This window comes from Oncorhynchus keta, chromosome 19 (assembly GCF_023373465.1).
Source record: "Oncorhynchus keta strain PuntledgeMale-10-30-2019 chromosome 19, Oket_V2, whole genome shotgun sequence".
Lineage (NCBI taxonomy): Eukaryota > Metazoa > Chordata > Actinopteri > Salmoniformes > Salmonidae > Oncorhynchus > Oncorhynchus keta.
The window spans coordinates 34,203,636-34,227,211 of record NC_068439.1 but is presented as its reverse complement, the minus strand read 5'-3'; the positions used below and the strand labels follow the sequence as shown (position 1 = coordinate 34,227,211).

General features: G+C 43.4%; 1 protein-coding gene across 2 annotated transcripts in view; it reads left to right on the top strand.

Moving 5' to 3' along the window:
* Positions 1-286: 286 nt before the first annotated feature.
* LOC118370572 (zinc finger protein 516-like) overlaps positions 287-23,576 on the top strand; it is a 43,280-nt gene continuing 19,990 nt past the window's right edge. The window contains exon 1 of one of the 2 annotated variants that reach the window (XM_052470324.1): positions 287-408. The gene's annotated coding sequence lies outside the window, so the exon portion shown is untranslated. Of the gene's footprint in view, positions 409-535; positions 986-23,576 lie in introns of those variants that run through there. The other variant, XM_052470323.1, reaches the window with a different exon arrangement.

The following is a 23,576-nucleotide window of genomic DNA, read 5'->3' as shown; positions in this document are numbered from 1 at the left end:
GTACAGAGTAAAGGGTCTGAATACTTATGCAGATGTGATATTTCCGTTTAAAAAACAACAACTTTGCAATAAAATCTAAAAGCCTGTTTTCGTTTTGTCATTATGGGGCATTGTGTGTAGATTAATGAGGGGGGACTATTTAATCCATTTTAGAATAAGGCTGTAAGGTAACAAAATGTGGACAAAGTCAAGGGGTCTAAATACTTTACGAATGCACTATATAGGCTTGTTGTGAGTTGTTACTATGTTACGTGAGTCTGGGTATTTAACCTACTTTATTACACATAAAAAACAGAGAAACTATCCGCCACAGTGGAGGAGGCGTCACTGAGACATCTTCTCTTTGATGCATGCCATCGATGCACATCATCTAATTTACTCTGCCCTTGGGGTTTTAACAACGTACAGGTAGGTAAGAGAACGCTTGTAGGCAAACTACACTTACAAGCGTTATTTTTTTATTTATTGGCGGTGGATGTCCGTGTCCAGGCAGTGTGCAGGGATTATTTCAATAGCCAAATCAGATTAAGAAATTACATCAAATATAGCCTATTGTTTTCACGACATGTTTTTGTATCTAGGCTACAGAAACTGCAGTCTGCTGGAAACACAGGGCGGAGCTTTAGCGCCTACTTTTTTTGTTTTGATGCATTTTTGTCTGGAAGCCTATTGCTTGTAGTCTGTCGAGTACTAAACCGATTCTATTTCAAGGGTAGCGAGTCGAAACGGGACATCGAGACCATGATTAAACGACCCGACGGAAACTTTGCACTCTGGGCACATTGAGAGCAGTAAGAAATCACGCCAGGAATTAATCGGGGAGCAAGCAGTAAACTATAAACATGTAATTGGAGGACTGTTCCCGATAAAATATTTTGACAACTTTCTACGGATGCATGCTACTGTCATCGTGTTTAAAACAAATATTTGCTGAAGTGTGTAGGTAGGCTACTGGAGGACACAACACATTCGTTTAGGTCTTGAGGTAAGGTACTTTTTTAAACCTCTTTTCCTACTGTATAAATGTACATCTGTATAAAATAAACGACAGTTCAATGCAAATGTTTTAATGATAGCTTTTCATGGTGCCACCAAAACGTTTGAGGAGGACAGTGCATTGTGGTGAAGAGGAGAGGGGATAAACAGTCCTTCAATGGTTAATTAATTCACAGTGCGAATGTAGCGTTCAACAGGCAGGTTAGAAGGCTCTATAATATCAAGATATATAATGTATATTCTAGGCTACACTTGACTAGATTAGAGACATAGAATTTCATTTTTTTCTTGACATCTCAAGATAACGAAAAACAGGCTCACTCTGCTGGCACACAATTGCTTTCCATTGGTTTCTTTCTGTAGACCTATTTTATCATTTTCACACGTATCTTTCTTTCTCTTTCCATTCCTAAGGCAGACTATTGGTGCTATCATTGTCAGTGCAAACTTGTGTTTGTGAGTGGCCCTAACAAAAGAGACAAGGCATCTATTGTACAGGATCAGCAGCAGATTACTAGAATTCCTTTTCTCTCCACTCACTCAATGGCCTCTTAGTCTACTCCATCTGGACTGCCTAAAAACCCACACTGGCAGTTTCAATAATATTTGTATGCCTTTGTCATTATTCAGCCGTTGCTGCTGTTCAACCTTCTCACCACAGTATGTTGGAGACCTATAGAGAAGATATGGACAGTTAGGCAATAGACAGTTAGACCATCTCCACCCTGAGTTGTATTTCTGTATTGCAGCTGTGTATCCACACAGCATGCTGTGGAATTGTAGGCCAGAGACACAAAACCCTCGCTATCAAATCTTAAGTCTTGTCAAATAAAAATGGTTTGGATGACTTGCCTCCTGGATAGGCCTAGACTTTGAAAGAAAGCATATCAGTGTAGGCCTGACGCAGTCGAAATCAAGCTTGGCAGAATGGGATCTGATGTTTAGAGGTCTGTAATCGTAATGATGTGTGTATAGATGGAAAGATATCTGTAGATGAATCTGGATGGTTGAAAAGACAGACAGACAGACTATCTCCCGGCCATCAGACTGTTTAAAATAGTCACCACAAGCCAGCCTGCCCTGAACTTAGTCACTGTTACTAGCTGGCTGCCACCCGGTACTCTACCATGCACCTTTACTTAGTCATTGAACACTGTTCACTTTAATAATGTTTACATAATGTTTTACCCACTTCTTATGTATATACTGTATTCTAGTCAAGGCTCATCCTTAATAACTACTGCTGTACACACCATTTCTATTAATATACTGTCCATAATGTCTATACACACCATCATATACATAAACTCAGCAAAAAAAGAAACGCTCCTCTCACTGTCAACTGCATTTATAATCAGCAAACTTAACGTGTAAATATTTTTGCAAACATAAGATCTAACAACTGAGACATAAACTGAACAAGTTCCACAGACATGTGGCTAACAGCAATGGAATAATGTGTCCCTGAACAAAGGGGGGGGGGGCAAAATCAAAAGTAACAGTCAGTATCTGGTGTGGCCACCAGCCGCGTTAAGTACTGCAGTGCATCTCCTCCTCATGAACTGCACCAGATTTGCCAGTTCTTGCTGTGGGAAGTTACCCCACTCTTCCACCAAGGCACCTGCAAGTTCCCAGATATTTCTGAGAGGAATGGGCCTAGCCCTCACCCTCTGATCCAACAGGTCCCAGACGTGCTCAATAGGGTTGAGATCCGGGCTCGTCGCTGTTCATGGCAGAACACTGACATTCCTGTCTTGCAGGAAATCACGCACAGAACAAGCAGTATGGCTGGTAGCATTGTCATGCTGAAGGGTCATGTCAGTATGAGCCTGCAGGAAGGGTACCACATAGGGAGGAGGATGCCTTCCCTGTAACGCACAGCGTTAAGATTGCCTGCAATGACAACAAGCTCAGTCCGATGATGCTGCACCCTCCACCTCCAAATTGATCCAGAGTACAGGCCTCGGTGTAATGCTCATTGCTTTGACGATAAACGTGAATCCGATCATCACCCCTGGTGAGACAAAACCGCGACGAGTCAGTGAAGAGCACTTTTTTCCAGTCCTGTCTGATCCAGCAACGGTTTGTGCCCACAGGCGACGTTGTTTCCGGTGTTGTCTGGTGAGGACCTGCCTTACAACAGGCCTACAAGCCCTCAGTTCAGCCTCTCTCAGCCTATTGCGGACAGTCTGAGCACTGATGGTGGGATTGTGAGTTCCTGGTGTAACTCGGACAGTTGTTGTTGCCATCCTGTACCTGTCCCGCAGGTGTAATGTTTGGATGTACCGATCCTGTGCAGGTGTTGTTACATATGGTCTGCCACTGCGAGGAAGATCAGCTATCTGTCCTGTCTCACTGTAGCGCTGTCTCAGGCGTCTCACAGTACGCACATTGCAATTTATTGTCCTGGCCACTTCAGCAGTCCTCATACCTCCTAAGGCACGTTCACGCAGATGAGCAAGGACCCTTCTTTTGGTGCTTTTCAGAGTCAGTAGAAAGGCTTCTTTAGTGTCCTAAGTTTTCATAACTGTGACCTTAATTGCCTGCCGTCTGTAAGCTGTTAGTGTCTTCAGGTGCATGACTGTTCCACAGGTGCATGTTCATGAATTGTTCATGGTTCATTGAATAAGCATGGGAAACAGTGTTTAAAACCCTTTACAATGAAGATCTGGGAAGTTATTTGGATTTTTACTAATTATCTTTGAAAGACAGGGTCCTAAAAAAGGGACATTTATTTTTTTGCTGAGGTTACATATTTATATTCTGGACTCTGACATTGCTCCTTATGATATTTCTTAATTACTTTCTTATTCTTTTTTGGATTTGTTTGTATTGTTAGGTATTTCGCTGCACCTGCGATAACATCTGCAAATATGTGTATGCGATCAAGAACATTTTATTTTGAATTGACAGACAAAAAGGATAGACAAAGACAGACAGATATTTTAGACAGACAGATTTAGACCAATATTGTAGGTAGCCATGCTTTCAGATATATAGCTAGCGAAAGATATTCTACTACCACGGCTCCCTACACACACACACACACACACACACACACACACACACACACACACACACACACACACACACACACACACACACACACACACACACACACACACACACACACACACACACACCATCCCCCCCGTGTGTGGCCAACATGTGGGGAGGTAATCTGCTGCTATTAGGGTAATCTTCTCAGCATGGCCATCAATGGGGAGTATGCTCAGCAACTATCCGGCAGGCAGAGTATCGTCATCCCCGACTAAATTAGGGCCAAGGAAAAATGATTTAATCATACAGATTAAGTGGGAGAGACATGGGGGGGAGACATGGCGGACAGAGGTTGTTTGTTGAGATTTTTCAGTTATATGGTTTATCTTGAAAAAGTAGTTTTTTAATCATGTAGGAAGGTAGGTTCTTAAAATCATATAGGAAGGTAGGATCTTGGAATCATGGAGAAAGGTAGGATCTTGGAATCATGGAGAAAGGTAGGATCTTGAAATCATGTAAGAAGGTAGGATCTTGAAATCATGTAGGAAGGTAGGATCTTGAAATGATTGCATTCATGTGTTATTCCCATGATGGGGGTATTCATGACGCTTAGTGCTGCGGTCAATGTATGCTACAGGACAACCTGCTATGGTACAGGACAACCTGCTATGGTACAGGACAACCTGCTATGGTACAGGACAACCTGCTATGCTACAGGACAACCTGCTGCAGGACAACCTGCTATGCTACAGGACAACCTGCTATGGTACATGCTATGCTACAGGACAACCTGCTATGCTACAGGACAAACTGCTATGCTACAGGACAACCTGCTATGCTACAGGACAACCTGCTATGGTACAGGACAACCTGCTATGTACTGCTATGGTACAGGACAACCTGCTATGCTACAGGACAAACTGCTATGCTACAGGACAAACTGCTATGGTACAGGACAACCTGCTATGCTACAGGACAACCTGCTATGCTACAGGACAACCTGCTATGCTACAGGACAACCTGCTATGGTACAGGACAAACTGCTATGGTACAGGACAACCTGCTATGCTACAGGACAACCTGCTATGGTACAGGACAAACTGCTATGCTACAGGACAACCTGCTATGCTACAGGACAACCTGCTATGGTACAGGACAACCTGCTATGGTACAGGACAACCTGCTATGCTACAGGACAACCTGCTATGCTACAGGACAACCTGCTATGGTACAGGACAAACTGGGTACAACCCTGCTATGCTACAGGACAACCTGCTAAGGACCTGCTATGGTACAGGACAAACTGCTGCTATGCTATGCTACAGGACAACCTGCTATGCTACAGGACAACCTGCTATGGTACAGGACAACCTGCTATGCTACAGGACAAACTGCTATGCTACAGGACAACCTGCCTACAGGACAACCTGCTATGGTACAGGACAACCTGCTATGGTACAGGACAACCTGCTTTGCTACAGGACAACCTGCTATGCTACAGGACAACCTGCTATGCTACAGGACAACCTGCTATGCTACAGGACAACCTGCTATGCTAGGACAACCTGCTATGGTACAGGTCAACCTGCTATGGTACAGGACAACCTGCTATGCTACAGGTCAACCTGGGTACAAACCTGCTATGGTACAGGTCAACCTGCTATGCTAGGACAACAGGACAACCTGCTATGGTACAGGACAACCTGCTATGGTACAGGACAACCTGCTATGGTACAGGACAACCTGCTATGCTACAGGACAACCTGCTATGGTACAGGACAACCTGCTATGCTACAGGACAAACTGCTATGCTACAGGACAACCTGCTATGCTACAGGACAAACTGCTATGCTACAGGACAACCTGCTATGCTACAGGACAACCTGCTATGGTACAGGACAACCTGCTATGGTACAGGACAACCTGCTATGGTACAGGACAACCTGCTATGCTACAGGACAAACTGCTATGCTACAGGACAAACTGCTATGGTACAGGACAACCTGCTATGCTACAGGACAACCTGCTATGCTACAGGACAACCTGCTATGCTACAGGACAACCTGCTATGGTACAGGACAAACTGCTATGGTACAGGACAACCTGCTATGCTACAGGACAACCTGCTATGGTACAGGACAAACTGCTATGCTACAGGACAACCTGCTATGCTACAGGACAACCTGCTATGGTACAGGACAACCTGCTATGGTACAGGACAACCTGCTATGCTACAGGACAACCTGCTATGCTACAGGACAACCTGCTATGGTACAGGACAAACTGCTATGGTACAGGACAACCTGCTATGCTACAGGACAACCTGCTATGGTACAGGACAAACTGCTATGCTACAGGACAACCTGCTATGCTACAGGACAACCTGCTATGCTACAGGACAACCTGCTATGGTACAGGACAACCTGCTATGCTACAGGACAAACTGCTATGCTACAGGACAACCTGCTATGCTACAGGACAACCTGCTATGGTACAGGACAACCTGCTATGGTACAGGACAACCTGCTTTGCTACAGGACAACCTGCTATGGTACAGGACAACCTGCTATGCTACAGGACAACCTGCTATGCTACAGGACAACCTGCTATGCTACAGGACAACCTGCTATGCTACAGGACAACCTGCTATGCTACAGGACAACTTGCTAAATACCTCATGTAATCTATAGCCTGATAGGAATGGTTAACCACCATCTAAGGCATTATTACTATGCTACATAGAAGTAGAATCCAATCTACAGTATATATTTTTACTACGTTTTGAAAAAGAAGTAGAAATGTACTGCACTTTACTGTAGGGACAGTTTTATTGAATGACATTCCTCACGTGTCAGGTGCAGGGTACTGTAGTGGCATCCTCAGTAGTATGCAAATACACTGTTTTCACAGCTGCTGTGCCACTGTGGACCACGAACTGAAAAACACTATTCATAGTCAAGAATGACAGTTGAGCATAATATTGTTGAAATGCTTCATACTCAATGTGAGTGTGCTTTTGCTTAAAGTTCTTTGTGTGTAAAGGCTGTAGACATAAGAGTGGTGTGTGTGTGTGTGTGTGTGTGTGTGTGTGTGTGTGTGTGTGTGTGTGTGTGTGTGTGTGTGTGTGTGTGTGTGTGTGTGTGTGTGTGTGTGTGTGTGTGTGTGTGTGTGTGCTCAATTGCGGTAGCTGTGTTTAGAACACACATGCTGGTGTCTGGTGAAGAGCTTGGCTCTGGTCAGTTGGCAATGCCACGGCTGAGAGCAATGTGGGCAGAGGACTCTGTTCTGGCATGGTGTGTGTATTTGTTTGTATCCGGTTAGTGTGTGTGTGTGCATGAGTGAGACATTTAGCTGAATATGCATCTTCTCTTTGGATGTTGGTACTAAACAGAGGATCTACTATCTAACCATCGAGGCTGTTCGTGTGACTGTCTTGCCAGCATACAGTATGCCTACTGTCCCTGTTTTTGACTTTCTAATTTGGGGATAGTTTGAGCATAACCATGCTTCAAATGAAGAGCAATCAATCAGGCTAAACAAATAACAAATGGGTTTGAACAAAATGTATATACAGTACACAACAGCACTTAGGGGCCAATATTAGGCATCTTTAATAAAACATTTTCACTAAAGTCTCCCACTCTATACAGATAGGAAACATGTTGCCTGATTTGTGAATGGATGTACAGCACCAGTCAAAAGTTTGGACATAACTACTCATTCCAAGGTTTCTCTTTATTTCTACTATTTTCTACATTGTAGTTTAATAGTGAAGACATCAAAACTATGAAATAACACATGTGGAATCATGTGGTAACGAAAAAAAGTGTTCAACAAATCAAAATATATTTGACATTTTGGATTCTTCAAAGTAGCCACCCTTTGCCTTGTTTTCATTGACCTGGCCAAGGCTTTTGACTCTGTCAATCACCACATCCTCATCGACAGACTCGATAGCCTTGGTTTCTCAAATGACTGCCTCGCCTGGCTCACCAACTACTTCTCTGGTAGAGTTCAGTGTGTCAAATCGGAGGGCCTGTTGTCCGGGCCTCTGGCAGTCTCTGAATACATCAATGATGTTGCTCTTGCTGCTGGTGAGTCTGATCCACCTCTACGCAGACGACACCATTCTGTATACTTCTGGCCCTTCTTTGGGCACTGTGTTAACAACCCTCCAGACAAGCTTCAATGCCATACAACTCTCCTTCCATGGCCTCCAACTGCTCTTAAATATAAGTAAAACTAAATGCATGCTCTTCAACCGATCGCTGCCTGCACCTGCCCGCCCGTCCAGCATCACTACTCTGGACGGTTCTGACTTATAATATGTGGACAACTACAAATACCTAGGTGTCTGGTTAGACTGTAAACTCTCCTTCCAGACTCACATCAAACATCTCCAATCCAAAGTTAAATCTAGAATTGGCTTCCTATTTCGCAACAAAGCATCCTTCACTCATGCTGCCAAACATACCCTCGTAAAACTGACCATCCTACCGATCCTCGACTTCGGCGATGTCATTTACAAAATAGCCTCCAATACCCTACTTAATAAATTGGATGCAATCTATCACAGTGCCATCCGTTTTGTCACCAAAGCCCCATATACTACCCACCACTGCGAACAGTATACTCTCGTTGGCTGGGCCTCGCTTCATACTCGTCACCAAACCCACTGGCTCCAGGTCATCTACAAGACCCTGCTAGGTAAAGTCCCCCCTTATCTCAGCTCGCTGGTGACCATAGCAGCACCCACCTGTAGCACGCGCTCCAGCAGGTATATCTCTCTGGTCACCCCCAAAACCAATTATTCCTTTTGCCGCCTCTCCTTCCAGTTCTCTGCTGCCAATGACTGGAACAAACTACAAAAACCTCTGAAACTGGAAACACTTATTTCCCTCACTAGCTTTAAGCACCAGCTGTCAGAGCAGCTCACAGATTACTGCACCTGTACATAGCCCATCTATAATTTAGCCCAAACATAATTTTGCCCAAACAACTACCTCTTCCCCTACTGTATTTATTTAGCTCCCTTGCACCCCATTAGCTTTTATTTCTACTGGCACATTCTTCAACTGAAAATCTACCATTCCAGTGTTTTACTTGCTATATTGTATTTACTTCGCCACCATGGCCTTTTTTTGCCTTTACCTCCCTTATCTCACCTCATTTGCTCACATCGTATATAGACTCATTGTTTCTACTGTATTATTGACTGTATGTTTGTTTTACTCCATGTACAACTCTGTGTTGTTGTATGTGTCAAACTGCTTTGCTTTACTTGGCCAGATCGCAATTGTAAATGAGAACTTGTTCTCAACTTGCCTACCTGGTTAAATAAAGGTGAAAAAAATAAATAAACAGCTTTGCACACTCTTGGAATTCCCTCAACCAGCTTCATGAGGTAGTCACCTGGAATGCATTTCAATTCAATTAATTTGTGGAATTTCTTCCTTCTAAAAGCTTTTGAGACAATCAGATGTGTTGTGACAAGGTAGGGGTGGTATACAGAAGATAACCCTATTTGGTAAGACCAAGTCCATATTATGGCAAGAACAGCTCAAATAAGCAAAGATAAATGACAGTCCATTACTTTAAGACATGAAGGTCAGTCAATGCAGAAAATGTAAAGAACTTTGACAATTTCTTCAAGTGCAGTCGCAAAAACCATCAAGCGCTATGATGAAACTGGCTCTCATGAGGACCGCCACAGGAAAGGAAGACCCAAAGTTACCTTTGATGCAGAGGATACGTTTATTAGAGTTTCCAGCCTCATTGCAGCCCAAATAAATGTTTTACAGAGTTCAGGTAACAGACACATCTCAACATCAACTGTTCAGAGGAGACTGCGTGAATCAGGCCTTCGTGGTCGAATTGCTGCAAAGAAACCACTACTAAAGGACACCAAAAAGAAACACTAGCAATGGATATTGGACCGGTGGAAGTCCAAATTTGAGATTTTTGGTTCCAACTGTGTCTTTGTGAGACGCAGAGTAGGTGGACCAATGATCTCTGCATGTGTGGTTCCCACCGTGAAGCATGGAGGAGGAGGTGTGTGGGTGCTTTGCTGGTGACACTGTCAGTGATTTATTTAGAATTCAAGGCACACTGAACCATAATTGGCTACCACAGCATTCTACTGTGATACGCCACCCCATCTGGTTTGGGCTTAGTGGGACTATCATTTGTTTTTCAACAGGACAATGAGCCAATACACCTCCAGGCTGTGTAAGGGTTATTTAACCAAGAAGAAGAGTGATTAAATGCTGCATCAGATGACCTGGCCTCCAACAATCCCCCGACATCAACCCAATTGAGATGGTTTGGGATGAGCTGGACCGCAGAGTGAAGGAAAAGCAACCAACAAGTGCTCAGCATATGAGGGAACTCCTTCAAGACTGTTGGAAAAGCATTCCAGGTGAAGCTGGTTGAGAGAATGCCAAGAGTGTTCAAAGCTGTCAAGGCAAAGGGTGGCTACTTTGAAAAATCTCATAAAATATATTTAGATTTGTTTCACACTTTTTGGTTACTACATGATTCCATATGTGCTATTTCATAGTTTTTTCATGTCTTCACCATTAATCTACAATGTGTGTCCAAACTTTTGACTGGTAATGTAGGTGCCAATGTGTTTTTCCATGTGTTTATTCCACAAATTAGGCCTATTAATTTAAGTAAACTACATTGGGAGACATTGTGGGACTATACGAAGAATTGACAAATTAAATAAATACAAAGTTTTTGGGTGGAGTTTTCCTTTAAATATTGATCTGCTGGGAAAACACATACTCCCATGGTTCTTCACTCTCACTCCTCTCACTCTCGCTGTAGTAGTGACCCCTTAGATTCATTGTCTTCCGAAAGGTGGCGTCACTCCTACGTGACGCAAGTACTTCAAATGTCCTGTCTTGTGGAACTCATTAGTGCTCGGAATTGCCAGGGACCTTACGATACGATATTATCACAATACTCATGTGCCAATAAAATATGCGAAGCTCGCGATTCTATATTAATTTGCGATTCGATACTGGGATTTTATTGCTATTCGATGTTCCAAACATCAAGAGAACGCCATGAGAAAATTAATTTTGTTCAGTCATGGAAATAAAAGCACTGGACACAAATTGGCTCTCTATTTAAAGTGAAGATGGAGAACAAGCTATAATGGGGAAAATACTGGAGTCTTATTTCAGGCATTGGTATTGTCAAAACAATACAAGATGAAATATCGTCAAAAATGATATCCCGATATGTAACTGTATCGATTTTCCCACGATCACTCAAACTCATCCTAAAATCTTTGTATTCCAGAGCGTCCGCCATTCAAAAATAAAAACATAGTTACTATTTTGTGATGTCATGTCACGTATACTCCCTCTCAGGCCTCTAGGTCATCAGGCTGCTGATTATCCCGCACACCTGTCACCATCGTCTTGCGCACCTGCACCTCATGACACTCACTTGGACTGCATCACCTCCTTGATTATTTTCCCATTAACTGTCACTCCCCTTGGTTCTTTCCTCAGGTGTTATTGACTCTGTTTTCATGTAGGTGTGTTGTTTGTGTTTCGTGTTCATTGTTTCTTTTATTTATTAAAACACTCACTCCCTGAACTTGCTTCCCGACTCTCAGCGCACTCATTACAGAAAAACACCTCACCTAAAGGAAGCGTTTATTTTATATATTTTTTTGTGTCAGAGTAATGACGTCGGGTCCGAACTGCTACAGGCTCTCATACCTCAACCAGATCACCAGGCTTCTCTGCGTCAGGCTCTCATACCTCAACCAGATCACCATGCTTCCCTGCGTCAGGCTCTCATACCTCAACCAGATCACCAGGCTTCCCTGCTACAGGCTCTCATACCTCAACCAGATCACCAGGCTTCCCTGCTACAGGCTCTCATACCTCAACCAGATCACCAGGCTTCCCTGCTACAGGCTCTCATACCGCAACCAGATCACCAGGCTTCCCTGCTACAGGCTCTCATACCGCAACCTGATCACCAGGCTTCCCTGCTACAGGCTCTCATACCTCAACCAGATCACCAGGCTTCCCTGCTACAGGCTCTCATACCTCAACCAGATCACCAGGCTTCCCTGCTACAGGCTCTCATACCAGATCACCAGACTTCCCTGCTACAGGCTCTCATGCCTCAACCAGATCACCAGGCTTCCCTGCTACAGGCTCTCATACCTCAACCAGATCACCAGGCTTCCCTGGCTCTCACAGGCTCTCATACCGCAACCTGATCACCAGGCTTCCCTGCTACAGGCTCTCATGCCTCAACCAGATCACCAGGCTTCCCTGCTACAGGCTCTCATACCTCAACCAGATCACCAGGCTTCCCTGCGTCAGGCTCTCATGCCTCAGCCGGATCGACAAGGCTCCCCTGCCTCAGCCGGCACGTCGGGCTTTCATGCCTTAGCTGGATCGCCAGGCTCCCCTGCTTCCACCGGCTTGTCAGGTTCTCATACCTCAACCGGATCGCTAGACTCCCCTGCCTCAACTGATTTGTCAGGTTCCTGCTCCCCAGTTGACTCCACAAGTTCCCGTGCCTCAGCTGGCGTGACAGGTTCTCGCACATCAGCAGGTGTGACCGGTCCACTCCTGGTCCCCGGGTTCATCCCCTTTGAAGGCATCTTGTGGCTGGAGCTGCGCATCCGGTGAGGGGGTACTGTCACGTATACTCCCTCTCTGGCCTCTAGGTCATCAGGCTGCTGATTATCACACACACATGTCACCATCGTCTTGCGCACCTGCGCCTCATGACACTCACCTGGACTGCATCACCTCCTTGATTATCTTCACTATACCTGTCACTCCCCTTGGTTCTTTCCTCAGGTGTTATTGACTCTGTTTTCATGTCGGTGCATTGTTTCTGTTTTGTGTTCATTGTTTCTGTTTTGTGTTCATTGTTTCTTTTATTTAAAACACTCATTCCCTGAACTTGCTTCCTGACTCCCAGGGCACTCGTTACATATCACTGCGCTCTCGCATGACTCTCCATGAAATAGGCAGACTTACTAGCTAAATTATTACAAACTTTGTGACCGTGATTTAATAGTTTGCAATTGTGAGAAAATAAAAACAAGGCGGTGGCTATCTCCTGCAAAACTCACTTGACCAGCTGCTTAGCTAACTATTGTAGCTAGCTTACTGACATAGCTGACTAGCTAGCTAGCTCTGCATAAACATTTCTTAGCCTTTTTAAATTAACCTAAAGTTGTAGACTTGCGGCCCGAAATTTAAGAGGAACTGTTATCAGAAATCAGTCTGTAGATCAGCATGTTTCCCCGTGATCGCTAACGTTGCTTTATATCGTTGGGTAGGCTGAGCACAACAGCTGACTCGGGAGGCTACTGCAATAACTCGCTGCAGAATAGCTAATTCCTGAACACATAATAAAGAATTAGCACTACTAAAGTATCTTGCCAACTAGCTTTTTTTGGAAGATTCAACAATGTGTGTTAAGCACTTAGTTAGTAGCGGGTTGGTCAGCAGCATCATTTCACTGACTGGCTCAGATAGCAAGCTAATGTTGTAAAAATGTATGCTAGCTTTAGTACCCATAGTCAAATCATTGAAGCAAAATAATCCTTAGCTAGATGTGAAATGGTGTGACTTCCTCACAAAAAAACATCAACGTTATTTACATTTTTTAAAATCTTAGATTTATTCTGATGGTTTTGAGGGAGAAATCAAATTTTATTGGTCACATATACATGGTTAGCAGATGTTATTGCAAGTGTAGCTAAATGCTTATGCTTCTAGTTCTGACAGTGCAGCAAAATCTAACAAGTAATCTAACAATTTACAATTTACAATTTACTACATAACACACGCAAATCTAAATAAAGGGATGGAATAAGAATATGTACAAATAAATATATGAGTATATGAGAATATATGAGCAATGACCGAGTGGCATAGGCAAGATGCAATAGGTGGTATAACATACAGTATATATGTACATATGGGATGAGAATGGAAAGATATGTAAACCTCATTATTAAGGTGCCATTTATAAAGTAACTAACTATATGTTATTTGCAACGCAGGACATTTTAAACTTATAGTGTATTTTAGATTTAAAAAGTCTTCTGAAGTTTGTAATTTCCACTTTGAAATTTCTAACTTCATTTACCCTTATGGAAAATGTATCAACCCCTACAAAAATATCTGTTAATTATAATCCACAAAAAATAATGACTTTTTCCTGTTGCTGCAGGATTATTTTCATGCTATAGCAAACTGTATCAAATTAAGATCTCACATCTGTAGGGGAAACATTGTTCATTTGTCCAGATGGGAGATGAGGAGGTAAGGCAGACCCAGATCCCTTCTGTTCAGCCCTCTGAGACGGGGAGAAGGAGCCATGATTAGATGGGTCTCAGGGTGTCCGGTTACCTATAGCCTATACTGTAGTCTCCCAATGAGGCGGTGTTGAGATGATGCACCACCTCAGGGAACCTGATCCTGATTCTGCCAGCTGTCATTAGTTGCACACAGGAAATGAGGACATATTGGATAGCACTTCATTAGAATGGTCCCTCACAGATTATGTCTAGATGCTCAAACTGTCAACAAACAATGTATTTTTTTTTAAAGCAAGGGAGACCATATCATTCAAATGCCTTTATTTGTATGGAATGTTCAATGGAACAAAGATGAAAAACTCTGACTTGTTTCGGCAGCTTGGCCTTCGTCAGGGAGTACACAGATGTATGTTGTACTCCCTGACCAAAGAGCACCTTCTATTTACAAAAATGCCTACCATTGTGTACGCCAGCAGTGCTTCCCTTCCTTAGGTTTGCTACAAACTATCGGTTTAATTTAGTGATTGATAGACTGCAAATTATTTAATGATAGGCCTAATTACTTGTTAAAAACAGTCTAACTACTGACTAAGTACTGTTTGTTGTGGAAGGTGGTGGACTGGGTGGTGATATAATTGTTTTTAAGGGGGAATTTGTCTGTAAAAAAAAAAATCAGATATGGCCTTTTATCCTATTTGAAAGACTCCTGTCCTACATATCGACAATAGGATTTCATGGTTTGGTGTATTTCAAGTTGAATTCACATTTGTTGACAACTCGATCCAATGGCAACCAAAATTGGATGTTAATCTGTTGTCTATGTGGGTAGTTACTTTCTGGATAAAGTTACATAAGAGTGATAGCGTAGATGTAGCCTACACAGCCTTAGGCGATATGTTTTACCGGCTTTAGACTGTGTGCCTTTCATTTCAGAATTATATAAGCTTCCCTTACTCGACTCTTTCTATGACGGAGATGCATCCGGAAATATTCTGCCTATTGCCAGGCTATACGATACTAGGATTATCACCATGTTTTATCACCGTTTCAGCATCAAGCTCCACCAATTTCACCTACAATTGTATCAATCAGCAAATTGACACTTATTCTACTAAAAGTATACCATCAGCAAATTGACACTTATTGTAATCTCTGTGTAATGACACTATCGTTGTTTGAGCTACACAACATTAGCCTGCCAGGCTACCACTAATTACATGTGAAAGATGCGCTGTCTGAGAAATTAGATGGACTTGGATGAGATGGATCATGTGTATTGGACATGTTGACTGTATTTCTTTAGATGCTCTCACTTGGGTATTTAACCCTTGTGTCGTTCCAGATTATTTTACACACTGCGCTTGACAGAGAGACAGACAGAGGGTTGGATGGAGAGAGAGAGTCTGAGCTGACTTTACCGTGATAATCTAATCCCTGTCGAGAGTGCTTTTTTTAGAGAGCAAGTTAATGCTACCGGATTATACTCCTGTGTCCCCCACACCAACCAATCCAGGCTGCAGAGATAGAGAGAGAGGTCTGTGCTCCGCTGTCAGGCCCACCAGGAAAATAGAAGAAACGCCACCTCATATACACTACATCCTGGAATTGCTCAAAATCGTGCCTTAAACTCACGTTAGCTATAAAATGCGTTTGGAAAGTATTCAGACCCCTTTCGTTTTCCCACATTTTGTTATGTTACAGCCTTGTTCTAAAATGGATTCAATCTACACACAGTATCCCATTAAAAATGTATGTTGTTCTGTCCTTGAGCTGTTCTTGTCTATTGATGTTCTGTATTATGTCATTCTGTATGTTTCATGTTTTGTGTGGACCCCAGGAAGAGGAGCTGCTGCTTTTGCAACAGCTAATGGGGATCCTAGTAAAGTACCAAAATACAACGTAGTGAAAACAGGTTTTTAGTAATATTTGCAAATGTATTAAAAACAGAAATATTTGATTTACATACAGTGAGGGGAAAAAAGTATTTGATCCCCTGCTGATTTTGTAAGTTTGCCCACGGACAAAGAAATGATCAGTCTATAATTTTAATGGTAGGTTTATTTGAACAGTGAGAGACAGAATAACAACAAAACAATCCATAGAAACGCATTTCAAAAATGTCATAAATTGATTTGCATATTAATGAGGGAAATAAGTATTTGACCCCTCTCAATCAGAAAGATTTCTGGCTCCCAGGTGTCTTTTACTCAGGTAACGAGCTGAGATTAGGAGCACACTCTTAAAGGGAGTGCTCCTAATATCAGTTTGTTACCTGTATAAAAGACACCTGTCCACAGAAGCAATCAATCAATCAGATTCCAAACTCTCCACCATGGCCAAGACCAAAGAGCTCTCCAGGGATGTCAGGGACAAGATTGTAGAGCTACACAAGGCTGGAATTGACTATAAGACCATCGCCAAGCAGCTTGGTGAGAAGGTGACAACAGTACGTGCGATTATTTGAAAATGGAAGAAATACAAAATAACTGTCAATCTCCCTCGTCCTGGGGCTCCATGCAAGATCTCATCTCGTGGAGTTGCAATGATCATGAGAACGGTGAGGAATCAGCCCAGAGCTACACGGGGGGATCTTGTCAATGATCCCAAGGCAGCTGGGACCATAGTCACCAAGAAAACAATTGGTAACACACTATGCCGTGAAGGACTGAAATCCTGCAGCGCCCGCAAGGTCCCCCTGCTCAAGAAAGCACATATACATGCCCGTCTAAAGTTTGCCAATGAACATCTGAATGATTCAGAGGACAACTGGGTGAAGGTGTTGTGGTCAGATGAGACCAAAATGGAGCTCTTTGGCATCAACTCAACTCGCCGTGTTTGGAGGAGGAGGAATGCTGCCTATGACCCCAAGAACACCATCCCCACCGTCAAACATGGAGGTGGAAACATTATGCTTTGGGGGTGTTTTTCTGCTAAGGGGACAGGACAACTTCACCGCATCAAAAGGGACGATAGACGGGGCCAGGTACCGTCAAATCTTGGGTGAGAACCTCCTTCCCTCAGCCAGGGCATTGGAAATGGGTCGTGGATGGGTATTCCAGCATGACAATGACCCAAAACACACGACCAAGGCAACAAAGGAGTGGCTCAAGAAGAAGCACATTAAGGTCCTGGAGTGGCCTAGCCAGTCTCCAGACCTTAATCCCATAGAAAATCTGTGGAGGGAGCTGAAGGTTCAAGTTGCCAAACGTCGGCCTCGAAACCTTAATGACTTGGAGAAGATCTGCAAAGAGGAGTGGGACAAAATCCCTCCTGAGATGTGTGCAAACCTGGTGGCCAACTACAAGAAATGTCTGACCTCTGTGATTGCCAACAAGGGTTTTGCCACCAAGTACTAAGTCATGTTTTGCAGAGGGGTCAAATACTTATTTCCCTCATTAAAATGCAAATAATTGTATAACATTTCTGACATGCGTTTTTCTGGATTTTTTTTGTTGTTATTCTGTCTCTTACTGTTCAAATAAACCTACCATTAAAATTGTAGACTGATCCTTTCTTTGTCAGTGGGCAAACGTACAAAATCAGCAAGGGATCAAATACTTTTTTCCCTCACTGTAAGTATTCAGACTCTTTGCTATGAGACTTGAAATTGAGCTCAGGTGCATGATGTTTCCATTGCTATGGAATGTTGAGATGTTTCTACAATTTGAATGTAATCCACTTGTGGTAAATTCAATTGATTGGGCATGATTTGGAAAGGCACACACCTGTCTATATATGGTACCACAGTTGACAGCACATGTCAAAGCAAAAACCAAGCCATGGGGTTGGAGGAATTGTCTGTAGAACTCTGAGACAGGATTGTGTCGAGGCACCGATCTGGGGAAGGGTACCAAAAAATGTCTGCAGCATTGAAGGTTCCCAAGAACACAGGGCCTCCATAATTCTTAAATGGAAGACGTTTGTAACCACCAAGGCTCTTCCTAGAGCTGGCCGCCCGGCTAAACTGAGCAATCGAGGGAGAGAAGGGTCTTGGTCAGGGAGGTGACCAAGAAGCCGATGGTCACTCTGACAGAGCTATAGAGTTCCTCTGTGGAAATGAGAGAACATTCCAGAAGGACAACCATTTCTGCAGCACTCCAACAATCAGGCCTTTATGTTAGAGTGGCCAGACGGAAGCCACTCCTCAGTAAAAGGCACGACTGGTGGATGCTTATTTATAAAATCCTCCTAGGCCTCACTCCCCCCTATCTGAGATACCTACTGCAGCCCTCATCCTCCACATACAGCACCCGTTCTGCCAGGCACATTCTGTTAAAGGTCCCCAAAGCACACACATTCCTGTGTCGCTCCTCTTTTCAGTTCGCTGCAGCTAGTGACAGGAACGAGCTGCAAAAAACACTCAAACTGGACAGTTTTATCTCCATTTCGTCATTCAAAGATTCAATGATGGACACTCTTACTGACACTCGTGGCTGTTTCGCGTGATGTGTTGTTACCTCTATCTTCTTGCCTTTGTGCTGTTGCTTGCCAGCAGAATACCACCCTGCATTCTACTGCTGGCTTGCTTTTGAAGCTAGGGCAGGTTTAGTCCTGGATGGGAGACCAGATGCTTCTCGAAGTGGTGTTGGGCCAGTAGGAGGCACCCTTTCCTCTGGTCTAAAAAAATATATCCCAATACCCCAAGGTAGTAATTGGGGATACTGCCCTCTGTAGGGTGCTGTCATTTGGAAGGGATTTTAAACAGGTGTCCTGACTCTCTGTGGACACGAAAGATCCCATGGCACTTATTGTAAGAGTAGGGGTGTTAACCCTGGTGTCCTGGCTAAATTCCCAATCTGTCCCTCATACCATAGCAGGCACCTAATCAGCCCCAGTTTACTTACAGTTGTCTCATTCATCCCTCTCCCCTGTAACTATTCCCTAGGTTGTTGCTGTAAATGAGAATGTGTTTGTTCTCAGTCAACTGACCGAGTACAATAAATAAAATGTTTGTGCCATGCTGTGTTGCTACCATGTTGCTACCATGTTGCTACCATGTTGCTGCCATGCTATGTTGTTGTCTTTAGGTCTCTCTTTCTGTAGTGTTGTGGTGTCTCTCTTGTCTCGATGGGTGTTTCGTCCTATATTAAACGTTTAAATCCCAGCCCCCGTCTCCGCAGGAGGCCTTTTTGCCTTTCAGTAGGTTGTCATTGTAAATAAAAATGTGTTCTTAACTGGCTTGCCGAGTAAAAAAAAAAAAAGAAAATGAAATGTGCGTTTTGCAGGTGTTTTCTTCATTCCTTCAACTTCCGTGCTCAAGATACCTCCCTGGCTTATCTCCAGCACGTTGCAGAGGTGTAGCAGGCCTGGAATGTTAAAAGGCAGCTCATTGAGCAGCTCATCACATGCTATCAAGTCCCTGTGTATTTGCTGTGTAACAGGAAGGGAGAGTTGAACAAGGAGGGCGATGGGAGTGTGATGTGTGTTTGCTGTCTTTCCCTCCAAAATGCACACACACACACACACACACACACACACACACACACACACACACACACACACACACACACACACACACACACACACACACACACACACACACACACACACACACACACACACACACACACACACACACACAGCGGCAGCAGCAGCATAACCACACCAGCTGCCGGAAGCCTTAAGGGCCAGACATGCTGTGTGTTTGCATGAGTGCACATTTGGCACCTCTTACGCCATAACATAATGCTTAAACAAAGCATGAACAATGAGACTTCATCCTATGTCTTACTCTTATTTTAACAATCACCTTTTTGCTTTTTTTTGTGGGATATATTACTAGATCATTTTTTTTGTGGATTTGGGAGAGTGGTGTTATGGGAATGGTGACCAGACATCCTTCCTCATATGTCTGTTTTGCTGATTGACATCTATAAACAGTATTTCTAACACTCCCATTGTGTGGAACACACCCATACAAAGTGAATTTATGTAACACATCTATATACAGCGTTTCTTACACAACTGCACTGTTTTTCGTACAAATGTACCATGTTTTTCTGACCCGTATACACGGTGTTTGAGACACATCTACAGTGTTTTCTGACCCGTATACACGGTGTTTGAGACACATCTACAGTGTTTTCTGACCCGTATAAACGGTGTTTGAGACACATCTACAGTGTTTTCTGACCCGTATACACGGTGTTTGAGACACATCTACAGTGTTTTCTGACCCGTATACACGGTGTTTGAGACACATCTACAGTGTTTTCTGACCCGTATACACGGTGTTTGAGACACATCTACAGTGTTTTCTGACCCGTATACACGGTGTTTGAGACACATCTACAGTGTTTTCTGACCCGTATACACGGTGTTTGAGACACATCTACAGTGTTTTCTGACCCGTATAAACGGTGTTTGAGACACATCTACAGTGTTTTCTGACCCGTATACACGGTGTTTGAGACACATCTACAGTGTTTTCTGACCCGTATACACGGTGTTTGAGACACATCTACAGTGTTTTCTGACCCGTATACACGGTGTTTGAGACACATCTACAGTGTTTTCTGACCCGTATACACGGTGTTTGAGACACATCTACAGTGTTTTCTGACCCGTATACACAGTGTTTGAGACACATCTACAGTGTTTTCTGACCCGTATACATGGTGTTTGAGGCACATCTACAGTGTTTTCTGACCCGTATACACGGTGTTTGAGACACATCTACAGTGTTTTCTGACCCGTATACACAGTGTTTGAGACACATCTACAGTGTTTTCTGACCCGTATACACAGTGTTTGAGACACATCTACAGTGTTTTCTGACCCGTATACACGGTGTTTGAGACACATCTACAGTGTTTTCTGACCTGTATACATGGTGTTTGAGGCACATCTACAGTGTTTTCTGACCCGTATACACGGTGTTTGAGACACATCTACAGTGTTTTCTGACCCGTATACATGGTGTTTGAGGCACATCTACAGTGTTTTCTGACCCGTATACACAGTGTTTGAGACACATCTACAGTGTTTTCTGACCCGTATACATGGTGTTTGAGGCACATCTACAGTGTTTTCTGACCCGTATACACAGTGTTTGAGACACATCTACAGTGTTTTCTGACCCGTATACACAGTGTTTGAGACACATCTACAGTGTTTTCTGACCCGTATACACAGTGTTTGAGACACATCTACAGCGTTTTCTGACCCGTATACACGGTGTTTGAGACACATCTACAGTGTTTTCTGACCCGTATACACGGTGTTTGAGACACATCTACAGTGTTTTCTGACCCGTATACACAGTGTTTGAGACACATCTACAGTGTTTTCTGACCCGTATACACGGTGTTTGAGACACATCTACAGTGTTTTCTGACCCGTATACACGGTGTTTGAGACACATCTACAGTGTTTTCTGACCCGTATACACGGTGTTTGAGACACATCTACAGTGTTTTCTGACCCGTATACACGGTGTTTGAGACACATCTACAGTGTTTTCTGACCCGTATACACGGTGTTTGAGACACATCTACAGTGTTTTCTGACCCGTATACACGGTGTTTGAGACACATCTACAGTGTTTTCTGAGACACATCTACAGTGTTTTCTGACCCGTATACATGGTGTTTGAGGCACATCTACAGTGTTTTCTGACCCGTATACACGGTGTTTGAGACACATCTACAGTGTTTTCTGACCCGTATACACGGTGTTTGAGACACATCTACAGTGTTTTCTGACCCGTATACACAGTGTTTGAGACACATCTACAGTGTTTTCTGACCCGTATACACGGTGTTTGAGACACATCTACAGTGTTTTCTGACCCGTATACACGGTGTTTGAGACACATCTACAGTGTTTTCTGACCCGTATACACGGTGTTTGAGACACATCTACAGTGTTTTCTGACCCGTATAAACGGTGTTTGAGACACATCTACAGTGTTTTCTGACCCGTATACACGGTGTTTGAGACACATCTACAGTGTTTTCTGACCCGTATAAACGGTGTTTGAGACACATCTACAGTGTTTTCTGACCCGTATACATGGTGTTTGAGGCACATCTACAGTGTTTTCTGACCCGATACACGGTGTTTGAGACATCTACAGTGTTTTCTGACCCGTATACACAGTGTTTGAGACACATCTACAGTGTTTTCTGACCCGTATACACAGTGTTTGAGACACATCTACAGTGTTTTCTGACCCGTATACACGGTGTTTGAGACACATCTACAGTGTTTTCTGACCTGTATACATGGTGTTTGAGGCACATCTACAGTGTTTTCTGACCCGTATACACAGTGTTTGAGACACATCTACAGTGTTTTCTGACCCGTATACATGGTGTTTGAGGCACATCTACAGTGTTTTCTGACCCGTATACACAGTGTTTGAGACACATCTACAGTGTTTTCTGACCCGTATACACAGTGTTTGAGACACATCTACAGTGTTTTCTGACCCGTACACATGGTGTTTGAGACACATCTACAGTGTTTTCTGACCCGTATACACAGTGTTTGAGACACATCTACAGTGTTTTCTGACCCGTATACATGGTGTTTGAGACACATCTACAGTGTTTTCTGACCCGTATACATGGTGTTTGAGGCACATCTACAGTGTTTTCTGACCCGTATACACAGTGTTTGAGGCACATCTACAGTGTTTTCTGACCCGTATACACAGTGTTTGAGACATCTACAGTGTTTTCTGACCCGTATACACAGTGTTTGAGACACATCTACAGCGTTTTCTGACCCGTATACACAGTGTTTGAGACACATCTACAGTGTTTTCTGACCCGTATACATGGTGTTTGAGACACATCTACAGTGTTTTCTGACCCGTACACATGGTGTTTGAGACACATCTACAGTGTTTTCTGACCCGTATACACAGTGTTTGAGACACATCTACAGTGTTTTCTGACCCGTATACATGGTGTTTGAGACACATCTACAGTGTTTTCTGACCCGTATACATGGTGTTTGAGGCACATCTACAGTGTTTTCTGACCCGTATACACAGTGTTTGAGACACATCTACAGTGTTTTCTGACCCGTATACACAGTGTTTGAGACACATCTACAGCGTTTTCTGACCCGTATACACAGTGTTTGAGACACATCTACAGTGTTTTCTGACCCGTATACATGGTGTTTGAGACACATCTACAGCGTTTTCTGACCCGTATACACAGTGTTTGAGACACATCTACAGTGTTTTCTGACCCGTATACATGGTGTTTGAGACACATCTACAGTGTTTTCTGACCCGTATACACAGTGT